Below are 15,775 nucleotides of genomic sequence, written 5' to 3' on the forward strand. Positions count from 1 at the left end.
TCTTAGAAAAGTTTAGACATCATTACTAATGAAAATTTGTTGATCGGGTGATTATTATCAAGTCTATTTAAAATAGTTCTTATAATCTTAAAATATTTTACACATAATATATTTATTAGTAGTGAGAACATAAAGGCAATATTTAAGTGGATAAGTTGCGGCAATTATTTCATAATGCTTTCATACAATTATATTTGCTTGTGTTAATTAAATGAAATCGATATCCCAAGTAATATTGGTTACTAATTCCTTTTAGTTCTCACAACCAATGTAAATAGATGGTCCTATATTTTCATAAAGTTCTGACAACTTTTTCAATAGTATAGAGTGGTTTCTTTTTACTAATTCGTTAAAGCCTTTTCGAACTTCAAGCAACCACCGTGCTTCAGTCTAACGGAAGAGGTGCATATGAAAGGATGTCGCGTCCTTCAACTCCCACTATCTTAAGGGAACTTTATACTTTATATGCCAAATTTTTCTTGAGTAATCAATGTATTGTATCATAGATTTTGAAAAAAAATTGGCTTATAAATTATAGAGTGTCCATAACATAGTAATATTGTGCATCATTTTACCCGAAAACTTCCGTTGGATGCTAATGCTCTTATACATGAATTTGTATAAGAAAATGGAACATGGATATAAATAGCATAAAAAATTTTTAATAATTCTAAACAAGCCAACTATTACGAATTAATCTTCGTAAGTAATAAGATATAGACATCACAATAAATGCTAGATAGTAACCACAACTAATATGATATAGTTATTAAAGCCAATAAGATGGGTATTAACCCCATTTATTTAGTAATTGGAACTAATATGTTATAGTACCCATTACTATTTTGATTTAGTTATGATAACTAAATGGAAGGATACTTTAACTAATTGTGGTCAACTATTTCATTTAGTTGCCCAACCTAAATATGTAGTTGGGTCTATACTTACTATATTTTATAGTTCTAATAACTGCATATGAGCTTGTACGAACTAATTTTTTCTAAGAGTGTAAAGAGTAGTTTTATACTTATGTGTTGAAGCTTTTTCGAGCTATATAGTAGTCACAACTAATATGATATAGTTATTACAGTCAATAAGATGGGTATCAACCACATTTATTTAGTTATTGGAACTAATATGTTATAGTATCCGTTACTAATCTAATTTAGTTATGATAACTAAATCAAAAAGATACTGTAACTAATATTGGTCAACTAATTTATTTAGTTACTCTATCTAAATATATGGATGAGTCTATGCTTACTATATTTTATAGTTTCCATAATTGTATATGAGGTAGTTGGGACTAAATTTTTCTAAGAGTGCAGTTTTACCTTATACAATTTTACAATTCCTATTTATAAAGTCCAATAACGCCCCTTCAGTATCCCTACCGTCCCTGATATTCTACCCAACAATCTCTCCCACAATTCGACTTTGAGCGCGCGTTAAGCTCTTGACTTTGCATTTCTCCAAAAAGTTTGCGCTGAGGCAAGCACATAGCGATAGGGGGAAAGTTCATTGGTTGCTTCGATCACAGAGCGCAAACTCCGACTTTGCTCTCTGCTTTCATGGAGAATCACAGTCTATGTTTTCATTTCAGGGGAAGTAGAAATATGTGTATGTGTGTTTGAAGTTATATTCTCCTCCAAATTCGATCACTATGTGAATGACTTTCCTGCCAAAAGTACCAACACTTGCACATGCAACACCCTGATGATACTATGTGCGCGTATGTATTTACTCATGGTGCAGTTGTAAAATTCTGTACTTTTGCATGTGTACGTTGGGCAACACACGCGGACTCTCGGTCATTCACCTCATTACAATATTGTGACTCATGCTATCTCACTCACACTAACGGAAAGTGTTGGATTGGTGGTCTTCGTCACCCAAGTCGCGCAGCAAACACAACAAGCGGCTCTTTCAATGCCCAGAAGAGAATCTCACTAGTTTGCCTCAAACGCTGGTTCAAATGATTTCGCCGGGTTTGCTGCGCGATTCAACACCACGGGAAATGCTATTTTCCTGCCACAACAACAATTTCACCCCCGAGATACCAACTAAGCATCAAACTAATTACCCAAAAATCACTCATTCTGCCTCTCCGGACAATTCCAGAGGAGCCACCACATCGCTGGACTCACGATATTGTGACGTGTGTGTTTGCAAGTGCAGAAAAGTATGAACGAGACAGAGTGAGAAAAGACGCGATTGTGTTTTCTTCAAAAAAATAAAAATAAAAAAAAGGATTTATCAGGATTTCTACGTGATAACTTCAGCAATCCTCAAACAACACCCAAAATTCTTCCGCCACTCATTAGTGGTGGCACTTGTATGGTGAAAAAGTGTTCGAATGTGTTGGAAGAAAATGAATTTTCTACTATAAGAAAATCCAAAAGAGTTTTTGGAGAGATTTTTGTGTAAGTCAAGTTTCAGTGGAAAGTGCAGAAAAATTCTGCAGAAATAAAGGAAAAGAAAAAGTGAGTGAAAATCGTTGATAAAAGAAAATATTCAAGGAAATATCTCAGTGAATGCAAAAATTTGCTTCGATCTTTTGGAGACTTTTTCAATTGCTAAAATGTCTCCAAACATACCCTTACCCCTACATACTCCAACATTAGAAAATCATGTCAATTTAGATATTACACAACATTTTCTCTGGACAAAAAGTGGGTGTTGAAACAACGGTGGAAAAATTATTCATTAAATTTCCATATCTTCCTCAATGCAAATGCGACAGTGTGGTCCATGTAGGCCCCACCGCGCGTACCCCCCTTTAGTCCAAATGAGTGGGAAAGAGAGGAGATCTCTTAGTCCATTGGTGCTCAATTTAAATTGATACATATACATTGAAAAGTTGGATAAAATACACCGAGCAATAGTTGAAAAAAAAAGTGTATAAAAATTCGGAAAAAAAGCGCGTTACCACTTCAATTCGTTCAACTTCTCACACGTCTTTTTTGTCTTCTTCTTCTTTCATCCACATCAGACACCAATTTACACACCACACAGAAAATCATCTTTTACAAATGATCCCGTTAGAAGAAGTTGACTTGAAGACGTTGCGATGGAGAGAGTGGAGAGAGAGAGAGACAGATGGAAAAAAAAGTGGGAGGCGGTGGGAAGCAATCACACGCACTTCATAGACAACATTCTATCGTCCTCTCTCTTTCTCTATCTTCTCCATTGATGTCCCATATGAGTCAATGAGATCATTAGACTGAAAACAGGCAAGATCCCAGAGGAACGGGTTCTTTAAATCCCCAATAAATTGCCAAAAAAAAAACAAACAAACAAACAATTTACAAATGTCTCCATTTGCACCAGGACATTGTCTCCAATGTCTCCAGAGAATGAAATGATATCAGAAAAATAGGGGAAATTCTTTGGAGAGAAACACCCTCAGGAGGGGAATTTATTTTGATTTGCATCGACCGGGGTCAAAGACCGACCTTTCATGTTTCGTTCTTTCACTTCATTGAAGAAGAACCGAAAAGAATTTTTCATAGTAAGATTTTTCCACGAATTACTATTTCCAAAATAAGAAAATACTATATTAGGCTAATCTATTTTATCCCATTTGGTCCTTGAGGCAATTTCCTATATAAGAAAAGATAACATTTGACATTGAGAGAATTTCCTTGGCTTTTCTTTTAGACGCGGTAATTCACAAACAATTGTGAAAAGGATCGTAAAGTATCCTGTATGGTGTGACGTATCTCAGTGATAACACTTAAGTGAAAGACAAAAAGTGCAACTGTAAGCATTTAATCAACGTACACCGTATTCTTGTGACAAGAGTTTGAAAATCAGATAAATCTGAGCAACTGAAAGTGATTAAAGGTTCCTGCTAAAGAGATATACATTAAATTACCAAAAAAAACAGGCTCAAGACTCGGCAAGTGTGTGTGAAATTTTCTAAAACCCCTGTAAAATGGCCGACGACAATGGTTAGACAAGAAGAATTATCGTAAGTGTTTAATTATTATCATATATATCCACTTTTTTGTTATATTAGTTCCTAAAATCATAAACAGAAATCCTTAAATGCCTTACTCATTGATCAAAACATCAGTCAAGATCGAGAATGCGCTGAAGTATAAAGCCAAGTTAGATAAAAACGAAAAAGCATAAGAAACTTTCATTTCTAACTGTTACATTTGTAAAGAAATGTAATAAATTAAAGTGAAAGAGAAAATTATGAATTACCTTAAAGTTACGTTCTACAAGTATACAGGCATATATATGCACATCTTTTGCCTGTATTAAAGTACAAAAAAATCCGCTATAAGCTAGTTTAAAAAAAAATACGCAAAGCAAATTTGCAAAATAAAAAAAGATCAGGAAGTATCTAAAAGTGTTCCTGTGGAACTTTTCGCGCACCCACGAAGTACTTCTGGTGTCCAGCCCGGAAAGAAAGAATTTCAACAAATACTGATTTTGTGTCACTTCCGTGGATGACATCGCTTTTTCTCCTTCTTTTTTTTCTGAACTTTTTGATCATCAGAGCATTGGCCTCGTGTGACCCCTTCGAGAGCGCGCCTTTTGCGTTCTTGCTGTGACTCCTCTTTTTTTTCGAATAAGAAGCACCAAGACAATAAAGTGTAAGAAGAAAAAAAGTCGAGAAGAATCTAAGAGCACGATCGTGAACCTACCATGTTTTCTCCCTCGCAAGTGCCATCAATTGACCTCACAGCACTTCTCGAGGTCATCTCAGGTAATTTACGGAATCTTCTTTGTTCAATTAGTTGCAATTGCATTATAGTCCCCCAGAATAAACATGTTGAACATTGCAAGCATCATGTAAAATTTCTTCTTAAAGATTATGGTACATTTTAGGGTATTTCTACGTTGAATTATTAAAAAGTAATAAGTTTCAATTTTTTCCAAATCACATGAATTGCTTTTTATACCACTTCATAAAGAAGTTAACTTATCGTGAATGGAAACATTTGATTATCATTCAAAATAGATCGAATCAGATGATTTTTGCGTTGAGCGCAAAGCGAAAGAACGCGTACAGCAAAGGTGAAAGAACTCTGAAAAAATGACAACACATTGTGAAATGTACCGATAAGAAAATCGAGGTTTAATGTCTTCAAGTTTAATCGTTTCAAGGGTTAAGGTGGAAGATGTATCACTCTTCTTACAAAACACATTACTCATTTCAACAGGGAGTGCAATAACTTCAGAGAGAAATGGGGAAAGATTTTCAAAGGAGAAAATTGAATGTAATTTTGGGGGTATTCATGAATCCTTTTATGATCCGAAAGGAATGTGAAAGTAACAAAAGAACTTTGCAGATTGGTCGACCATATAAGATTTCTGTATTAAAACTTGGCTTAGACTTTGATGTTTCGAAAAATTTTGCACTACTAAATAAGGGAAAGCGCACTATCTACGGACAACTCACTTTTTTATGTTCCTTATAGATTTTGTTCATAGCTCTTTTCTGGAAATTTGAAGCATTGAACTAGCTATTAATGGACCTAATTAATAAAAAAAGAAACAAGCAAAAGAATTATTCGAAGCTTGAATCGTCCGAATGTAGCGCGCTTGCCCCTATTATTTCTTGGGAAGAGCATACAGTTTCCATATTTACTCACAAAAAAATCCTCTCCATGGTTTTTCGTTAATTTGTTATTTTGAAAACAGAAAATACAGGAGGTTAATGGCATTACATGGATAAAATCTGTTCCTAAATCTAAAAAAGAAGAAAGATTGCGTAAAAAAAATCTAAGCATGATATTCAAAAGATACGTCAACCTCGGGGAAGACCTATGACAAGTGATCTAGAACAAATTCAAGATTCGCCCTTGAAACGCCTTCAGATCGACCCCAAACATCTTTCTGAACTTATTATGAAATATGAAGACGTAGAGGTTTAAATTAGATGTCGTAAGCTCGCGACCGTGCTATAGGTAGGCGATTAAAAATGAATAAACGAAGAAAAAACCAATAGGATTCAAATTCCCATTCACATCCTCCAATAGTGCTTCCAATAGTGATAGTTTGATTCTCCAATAGTGTCTTGGATAAACGGGTAAATGAAATTCTATTTGAACAAAAAGTTGTTGAAGATTAAAGAATTGAAACTTAGTTTCGAATTTTCAATATAAATTTTCCCACAAGGTCAAGGTGGAGAAAATTTACGAAATATTATGCTAAAGAAACTGTTGAAAGCATTACTCAGTAATTATGATAGGTATTCTAATGAAAAATAAGCCTTGTTGCTTTAACTTTCCCATAACAAAGCAAAATCAGATACATTTTGACACTCAAGATACTTCGAAATTCGAATAGGAAGTACTTTAGCCTATATGTGAACGAAACGGAGAAGTAAAAATGTCTTTTCTTTGGCCATGGAAACCGATCTTCGAACTTTTTGAACTCCTGTTGCAATATTTCAGAAAATAATTTGGGTATTACTTTAATCATAGATCGCTTTAAAAAGAAAAAGAGATTGGTTTCGAATCTCTTCGAAACCCTTCGAATTTCGGAGTGTCTCGAGTGGCAATTTGTATCAGTTTTCACTGTGTTACGACGAAAACCAAAAATGCTTCTAATAATATTCCTGATAATAATATTCTCCTCATAATATTCCTGAATGATTCTAATAATATTCACTTTAAGGTAAGATTTTGCCAGGGGTCAGTTCTCCATTTCGGATATTCCGATGCATCCAGGCCACTAATTGGGCCCCTTATGTTTCCCCACTCCTATTCTATCTTATCCCCCGATACGGGTAGTCGCTCTATATCACAGCTCTGTGGGCAATCAGTGCCGCTACTATATCACAGCATCCCTTCTCGGTGTGTGTTTGGGATCAGTGACAGCGAATATTTGTATCGACTGAAGTACCCGAAGTACCACTTTCACATCGAAACTCGTTTTCGTACCAGCCTCTATTGTTTAGGCGGTTCACTTTTTTTTTGCCAATATGCACCATTGACATTACTATTCATTCATTCACTGGGCGAATTCAAAGCCGATATGGCATGATAAATCTTTTTCTGCTGCTGCTCAGCTTTGAACCCAAGACCTCGTAATTATAGAACTACTACTCTATCCACTGACCCACTCGAGACTCAATATTCACTTTAAAATCACTGAATAATCTTTTATTTGCTTCTTGATGTGGCATTTCATAAATGCTCCCAACCTTGCACGAAGGTTTTGTTTGTAAATTCGAAATTGAGTTTGGAGTCTTCGAACATCAACGATATTTTATGCAAGTAGAGTTCCATTTAGGGCACTCAAAGGGTTTAATGGTAGAGTATTCATTCTACGATGCAAATGTCCCAGGTTAGAATCCCATTTAGATCACCAGGATTTTTTTGACGTTAAAGATATTCGAATTTCGAATTGCATCCAGTGAGAATCCGTGCACTTGATTCCACTGGGTAAGGGACTACCAAATCCATCCAATTATAAGAAAAAAATAATAATGCATGTCTGGAAATCCTTCTTACGGAAAGTTCTAGTTCTTGTACAAAAAGTTGCACCAGCAATATTCCATTTACCTTTCGATCAAGGCACTCTCAGAGTATCAAACTATCAAACTCGAACTGTGACTGGGAAGAATAAGTCAAAGGAACGATAGGAGTTTATTGAAAATCGACCTCATGCTTTATCTATCTCTAGCTGTTATTTCTAATCGTTTGGTCTTAGTTCTTTTAGTGTAAAAGGATAATCAGTCAGTATTTTTTTTTTTAATTTCAAGAGTTCAGATTCAAAAACAAATATCCTAAAATAGACTCCATTGAAAGGCAGGATGCTGATTAAAAATCAGGTATTGCGTACATCAAAATCAAGGGATTACAGATATCTCTCACTCTTTACAAGTTGGACAATAACATGTTTTGATCTCAGCATTCCTTCACCCTTTCGCCAGGACTATCGAATTCTTTCTAAAAGAAAGGGTTATTTCACCCTTTACCACCAGTGTATGTGTTTGATTTAGTGACAGCTGCTACGAAACGCACTGCGACAAATTTACTTTGATATCACCAAAATATTTCTTAGGGCATTCCCCTTTTCGATAAGATTGTATATCGCAACTTTTTTTTGTATACCTTTCGTATGGGGACTTTTCGATACGATACAGGGTGAGAATTTACTCTACCATATAGCTCTTGAAATTCTTAAGAGGCTAAATGGAAGAGCAAATCTAATGGTGATTTCCCATCTTCTTACGAAAGCACCCCCTAACGCTAAAAAAAGCTTTTATCAATTGAAATTCAATAATGTCGCAAAATTTTTCGGGTTGGTAGTCTTTTATTTGGGGAAAAATGCGTGTTTTGTGTACTTTAACGTATCATTCGCCTTTTTCATTTTCTTTATTCACCTCATGTGCGTGTGTAAAGAATTGCTGGCATACGCATGTGTGAACACACAAACATGTATACGCACTTTTGCCCAAAATTTTTTTCGGATATACACCAAAAAGTCTCCATAGTGTGGTCTTTTTGGGTGTGTTGAGGAGGAGGTGGCGGGAAAAAAGTGATACAAGAGGGCGCTTGTGTGTGTGTACAGAGCAATGACCCCAAACAGGCAGCCTGGCCGTGGCTTTTAAATATCTTCCAACGCCCTTGTCCTCTGTGCGCGTATTCGCATCATCTCATTTGTACTCGCTCGCAGCTCCTGCTCCTGTCTCCTTCACACAGAGGGGGTGAGGGCAAAGGGTGAGAGGATTGCACATGGGTGCGACATTGAAATTCGACGGCATTGAACCCGCCACCCGCCGGAATCTCGAGCACCAACGGTCGGGGGTGAACGCACACCCAAAAAAAGATTCTTTTATATGTTTACTCTTCTTTTCACCCTCAAATAGTTTTCAAGATTTTTCATAGTGCCATTCACTCTATCTGTCAGCCCTTATCATTCCCTTAGCCATAGCAGTATGAAAAATTACCAAAAAAAAATTATTTTTTCAATAAAACAAATATGCTGACGAATGAGTGGACTTTGTTGTTCACCTTGCGCGTTTTAATCACCTCTACACTTGGAGACAACTTTAATCTTATCAAATTTAAAAATAAATTACAAGAGAAAGAGAAACACTGGAGAAAAGACAATATCAACAGAAAATATTTCTGTTGAAAGATTACGCACTCCCTTCTCTCTCTCTTTTTCTTTGAGTCTTTTGTTCAATTTACATTGAAGCATTCATTTATTTTTAGAGTTGGAGAGAATATAATTTTCCCATATATAACATCTTTATGACGAAAATCACGCAAAATCATGCTATTCTAAGGGGAATATCAATTAACAAGTTCGCTTCCTTGTTCATAATGTTCTATTGATTTTTTTTCGTTTTAATAACAGTAAATTTTCATAAAACCACAATTTTTTACAATTACTACGCATGGATTATCACATTAATCGGTGACATGAACATACACAATGTCAGTTTAATACTGTTAAAAAAAAGTCGAAAAGAGTGACAAGTCAGTCACTAAAATTTGATAGATCACGATTGTTTCTTTTTTTTCTCGAAATTCCACGCATATTTATTTTGGTATATTAGGTATAGCATGTTTATATTTATTATAATCAAACTCAATTTAATGCATCTTTATTTAAAGACTTGATTATGATGCTTTTGAGTCTGGTAAATTCTGGAGTTAGGGTAAGTGTGTTAAATTTCGGCATAGTTGCATGCAAGCGCCAAAGTCTCAAGTTTGAAATGTAATATTTTAAATACAAATTGATTTTTTTTATTCTTTCTTCTCAAAGAATGTTGCTTGGAACCTTGTAAAGAGTTTACCATCTTTATTTACTCTAAAATCATTCTTAATACATTTTAAAATGAATAAAAATATAGACATAGTTTTGGTGCCCTATTTCGGCCACCTTGATTCTCATAGTTCCTTGCCCTTCGGGAATTCTTCCAATGTCTTTTTCACGTCATTTCGTTTGTCGAACCTACATTTTTTGTTATTCTTTTGCATTGTATAATCTCTAGAGTACGCAAAATCTAAAAGTTCATGCAAATTCGAGGAACAAAAAAGGTGGCCGAAATTGCAAGCTGGCCGGAATTTGGCACACTTACCCTATACCCTTTTCATACTAGGACTACGTATATAAAAAATGTCTCGTAAAATTGTTCATAATTGTTTGTGAATTTCTACTAGGGACTTAAAAAATGTTCATAAATCGTATAACCCCCAAAAAATTCGTAAATGTTTGTAATTTTTCACAAACATTTGATCAGGCATTTGTAAAATTTGTCAGGCAAACAGTTGTTTGCCTGACAAAATTTTACAAACAAATGACAACATTTTACGAACATTTACGAAAAAATGTTTGTAAAAGAACAAAAAATGCTCGTCAAGTGATCATATTACGAACAATAAAGTAAAGTGCCCTCGCTCGACCGGTTCTTCGTCTCGATCGATAGATTTATTTATTCAATTTATTTATATTTGTTATACTCCTAATATTTTGCGTATGATGTAACATTAATAGGTCAATTATTACACTAATAATACGAACCAGTGACAAATTCATAGGAATAGACGAAATTGACCATCAAACATTCAAAAATTGACCCACCGATTGAATCGAGGAACCCGGTTGAGTGAGGGTACTTTACCTTATGTGTGAAAAGTACAAACTTTTACGAACTTTTTAATGGGTTATATGAATTATGAACCTTTCGTAAGGTACCAGTAGGAATTCACATACATTTTCGAACAATTTTACAAAATATCTTTTTATGTGTAAAATTTATAATTAGATTTACCAAAAAATGGAATCTTTTTTGGATTATTAGTTTTCTTTTTTTGAACTATTCAAAATTTTCAAATCGCTTTAATGCAATAAAACATTCTAAAATACACCCTTGAAATTCAAATTCTTTAAATCGTCTTTTAAAAGCTTGATCAATTCAATATCTCAGCCGAAATTGACATACAGTGGCGGCCAAAATAATAGAATCAATTGCAAAGCTTATATTTTTTTAACTTTTGTATTTTCTCCCAATTTGTTGATATAATTCTGAAGTAGAAATCTTCAAATTTTTAGAATCGTAAAATAAGGGTTGTTTTGGCCGCTAGAGGTTTCTATTTTACACATAATACGTCAATAGTGAAATTCATTTCGGCCAAAAAATTGGAAAACTGTCATTTATGGTTTCTAAATATAGCTTTATTTAAATTTATTCGATTTATAGACTACATTCTTTAATTTAAATGAAAGTAGTCTTATCGTGTTGTTCAAACCAAATTTCACTAATGATCTATTCCAGGGGGGGTGACATTATCTCTGAAAAATGCGACCAGTTTTAGTGTAAATTTTTTTTCTGTTTTCGTACACATTTCACGAGATATCTTCAAAACTACGTAGGTTGCCAATTTGGGGTCTTCGGTTACCTCTTCGTTATTAAATTGGATTTTATTTTGTATCAGTATTTTTTTGCTAATTCATTCTACAATGACAGAAAATAGCTAATAAACTCGAAAGTTTTTTCGGCGCGGTAGAAACATTTGGAAAAAAAAACATAGAAAATGTCATGCCCCTGATCTATTCTGTGAAACAATCTCTATCGGCCAAAGCAATACTTATTTGACGTAAGGTAATTATTTGAACATTTCTATATCAAAATTATTTCAACGAATGGGAATAAACAAAAATGCTAAAGGTAAAATAGTTGTATTTGCGGAGTTGATTCTATTATTTTGGCCGCCACTATATGTAACCCCTTTAAATTTTCCTTAATTTTAAAGCTGGATAAACGGACCATTTTAATCTTGAAATACTGAAAATTTGTAAGTCTATTTGTAACAAACGAAGCGTCATTATCCTTTAAATCAGAATAGGTATTTTATAGGGGAAGATATAGGAATTACAGGTAGGAGAGAGTAGAGTAGTTCTAGGTACCTAAAGACGTTTTCAAGACTGATTTGTCAAACATATAGACAAGTTAGATACGCTAATTTTCCTTAGGTAGTGGATAATTGAAATCATTCAATACATTTCCAATATATTAAATTGTTATACCAAAAGTCATGCACATCTGAACCTACCCTACCCTTCCCTAAATAACTTTCCCGTGATACTACTTCGCCACTTCGACAATTTTAAACTGCTTCCGACCATATCATTTTGCCACTTCAGAAACCTTAAATTTTGAAATTAAATATTTAGCGTTAAAAGTTTCAACTTTAATTATCTCTGACTTGCGGGAAGTAGACATTATGGTAACACTATAATGCAAATTTAAAGTTAAACCACAAGGTTTCACTATATAATTTCATAGCAATGAGATTTTTAGGAAACCTATTTTGCATTTATTAGTTAAACCAGTTAGACAAGGAAAATTTAATGCATTTACAGCTGAATATTGAAACGAAATACATTATAAAATGGTTTAAACTGTCGTTTTCGAACATTTAGGATAAAGTGGTGTTGTAGAATAATACTTAAATCTAATCTTAGACAGCCTCATTTTGAGGGTAACAATTGTCATAATGTTAGTATTTTTATTAACGTGTACCTTTAGGATTTTAGCCAAAAGTACTGAGAAACCAAAACAAGTTACTAGGTCTTGTACTTTATTGCATCTCATAAAATAAAATCAAAGTTATAACCCTGTTTATAGCTCCTTCAAAAGGAAAATATTAATGAAATAACAAATAAATGGACTGTAATCGAGTTGTAGCTTATTTTCATCCAGAAAACACATAACCTTTAATATAAGAAAAATTTCATAAAGTGCAAATTCATACCCTTTTCTTCTTTTTTTAAAGTTTTGTGTATGTTGTTTGTACCCTTCTTCTTTTATCGGGCATCACACCAAATTAAATTTAGTTCTATTCACTTTTGAGAACGAAAAGGTAGAATAGTATGCAAAATATTTAAGAAAGGGATGTGAATTTTGATTTCATGAAATTTTTATGACATTAAAAAATGTTCTACAACCATTACACTCTCTTTTCGGCCAGTCGAAATTTCTACCTTCTATCTTCAGGGACTCATTTTTTTTGGTTTATCTTTGCGTTACCCTATTTGTTCGAGTTTTCATTTGGTTGTGGGTTCAGTGGCCTATAGCCTAAACGGCTAGAAATTGAGACTTAGGGTCTATGAGGGACCCCCTGAAAATGAACCTTCACCCTATTTTCCTCTCCAACTTTATAGTGCAACAGCAAAAAGAATTACAAAAACTCAGGGATATTCTCAAAGTCTTTGATGCTTCCTGAAGATATATCTAGAATATATTTATGATTCATCATATCACGTTCCTGAGCAAGCTTGAGAAGAAAAATCTTAAGAAACGGGTAGAATTATTTTATAGAACATGTTTTATCTCAAAGCATTGTATTGCAGGATATTGATGTTAAAGAACAATAGAAGAATCGAAAGATGATTTTTCTAGAATAAACCTTCTGGTTATCTCTCGACTTTACTTGAAGTTTTCCAAGTTTTTTCTTCAGTCTTTGAATATCCATTAAGGCATGAAAAAGGAATTGGATGTGACGTTATGACTCATTTACAGAAGTGTTTTTTTTTTAATTAAAAAGTAGAATAATTGAACCAGGGGCCCATCAAGCCTAATAAAAAGTGAATCTATTTTTCAATTTTCCTTGTAAAAATTTTGCAGCTATTGCACCGCGACTTAAACAAACTTAATACCGTTCAAACTTCCTAATTAAATACGGTTTTTCAAGGTTGTGGGTTTAAAAGGTTCTGGATCTAGAGAACCTATTTCTCAACTGAAGGGAACCACGGTTGAACTCTTTGGAAAGGTTTTGGAGTTTTTGACAATTATGAACAGGTTCTAATCGGTTACGTACCGGTAATGAACCATTAGTAATTTTTGTCCAAAAATCAATTCAATTATTCTTAAAACTATTTTGAGGGATCTTCTTCTTGAGTCTACCCCCTGACAAGTGGCCTTCAAAGTTAAAGCCACTTTCTTACATTCACATACAGATTCGTATGGAAATTTTTCTGCACTCGTGACTGTTACATGATACATGTCACAATTAAGGAGTGCCTTGTACACAGGACTCTGTGCCTTGTAAAGAGGGATAAATATTCTATATTTTCATCTAAAAAGTGTTTCGTAACTCTAAATGTAAGCTGAGTTTGGAAGCAATTTATGAGTTGGCTTCAAACAGCTCCATATAAAAAAACCTTTAGCTAGGGGTTAGTTCTGAGTGATTCATAAATCGATTGAAATCGGTCGTGAACCGGTAAATGGTAAATTATGCGAAAATCCTTTTGAGGTATAGCATCTGTGGCACGAGTTCGAAAATTTCGCAAAACATCTAAAACTCTGCCACCAATTGTAATTTTGAAATAAGTTAAACAATAGTCTTTAATTGATGAAAAAAATAAATAAAATAAAATGCTCTAGCTCAGTAACGGAATGTCCGGGAAATGGTAAGAGATACCAATTTTGTCGCCTATAAATATTCAGATGAAATGCCCATTTCGGCTCCATCGAGAATATACTTTAAAAATCTTTGACACAGATTTCATGCAAAAGAATTCCCCAATCAATTCATTATGCGATTGACAATTGGATTTTTTATCTCTTACTTTTTTTGAGGGAGAAAAAGAAGGATTTTTTTTTGCCTTCTCTCTGACTTTTGTCGAATATCATTACAATTGCAAATATCCGAAATAGGCTTCTTTTTAGTTTCTCATACCTCTGCTTTTCATTTGCAAATATTCCATTTAACACTTATACGTTGGTGTGTAGAAAATTGCGCAACTTCTCTGAAGTGAATTTATTATTTTACGCCTTCTTTTTTGCAGCTTTAGACTCAACTTTTCTTTTTTTTTCGTGGTGTCTCCTCTGATGTTGCATTCAAGTGAGAAAGTGGCATTTCAACTTTTCTTCCTCCTTCTCATATATTTTTTTCTTATTTTGCAAATTTGCAATGTATTGACTTCTTCCTGAAGTGAAGAAATACCACTGGAGGAGAAATGCTCCAGTGATTTTGAGTGAGAAAGACTAGAAAGATCATGGAGGAAGTCTTTTTGAAATTGTAAGACTTCTCTCAACTTTCTCTTCAATCAATTTCCTCACGATTGTTGGCGTTGGCAATTTCACTGTTTCAACACAACTCTAATCCAAAATGACTCATGGAATACATTACGAAAAAAAAACAGAACAATTAAGATATATCCTCTAGAATTACGATTTCGATCATTTTCTACACCTCTCTTCAATCGCCTGGTTGTCGCCCCCGTCCCGTGATTTTTTTGAGTGTATCCGAAAATGTTAAATTGGAGAAAGAACCACACAAATACAACCAAACCATCTGTCTCTCTTTTTTCGGTCACAAGACATTGTATTGGTGTGTGCGATTTTTACAGTCAAAATTGTTGAGAGACCGCGCTTATGTCTTTTCAGGGTGAACGGCCGACCTACACGCATTGAGGGGGCCACAGAGGCAATAGCTTAAAGGCCCACCGCATCAATACCCAAAACTTGTGCCGTTCACCAGTCAAAATTCAACGTACGATAAACGAGTGTGTGCACACTCTTATCGGGCATTCTCGCAAGATCCACCCACCCTCTTTTTGCACCCACACTCCAAGACAGCATTATTTTGTCTCATTCGCAAAGTCAAGGTTTTTGCCAAAAATACACGCAAAAAGAGAAAGAGACACAATTGCGTGACGCGCCATGGAGTGATTCTGATGATAAAATTGTACCAAAGAACGTCTAAGGGAAAAAATAATCAAATTATAGAAGTAAAAGCTTCGAAAGTCACAAAATTTCGCGGTAAAATCTACTTGTCATTAACAATTTGAT

At 34.3% G+C, this 15,775-nt stretch overlaps 1 long non-coding RNA gene across 1 annotated transcript; it reads left to right on the forward strand.

Annotated features, from left to right (window-relative positions):
- Positions 1–1,904: 1,904 nt before the first annotated feature.
- Positions 1,905–5,722, forward strand: LOC129810358 (uncharacterized). The gene is made up of 2 exons (XR_008752728.1): positions 1,905–2,483; positions 3,661–5,722. It is a non-coding gene; the product is annotated as an uncharacterized LOC129810358 (long non-coding RNA).
- The last annotated feature ends 10,053 nt before the right edge of the window (positions 5,723–15,775 follow it).

Source organism: Phlebotomus papatasi, chromosome 1 (genome assembly GCF_024763615.1).
Source record: "Phlebotomus papatasi isolate M1 chromosome 1, Ppap_2.1, whole genome shotgun sequence".
Taxonomy (NCBI): Eukaryota; Metazoa; Arthropoda; class Insecta; order Diptera; family Psychodidae; genus Phlebotomus; species Phlebotomus papatasi.